The sequence below is a fragment of the Etheostoma spectabile genome, chromosome 14 (assembly GCF_008692095.1).
Source record: "Etheostoma spectabile isolate EspeVRDwgs_2016 chromosome 14, UIUC_Espe_1.0, whole genome shotgun sequence".
In the NCBI taxonomy this organism is placed as follows: Eukaryota; Metazoa; Chordata; class Actinopteri; order Perciformes; family Percidae; genus Etheostoma; species Etheostoma spectabile.
Window position 1 is genome coordinate 2,471,431 of NC_045746.1, and position 267 is coordinate 2,471,697.

General features: G+C 31.1%; 1 protein-coding gene across 1 annotated transcript in view; it reads left to right on the forward strand.

Moving 5' to 3' along the window:
* The window catches only part of kat2b (K(lysine) acetyltransferase 2B), a 9,448-nt gene that overhangs the window by 5,184 nt on the left and 3,997 nt on the right, over positions 1-267 (forward strand). The window lies entirely within an intron of this gene.

Sequence of the window (267 nt, forward strand, 5' to 3'; positions counted from 1 at the left end):
AACTTTTTTTTTCCTTTCTAATCAACGAAAAATAAATAAATAAATGAATAAATAAATAAATAAATGAATAAAAATAAAAGGGTCACCCTGTGTTGAGCTTCGTTCAACAACCATATTGACTACATAGACGCAGGATAAATACACCATTACACATCAGTATGTTTAAATTATTTTAAATGAAGGCCTAGAATGACAGGAGTCCATCTTTTCACAAACACAGGTACCTTCAGCTGTAACATAGCAGTCATATTTTCCATTGTGTGGACC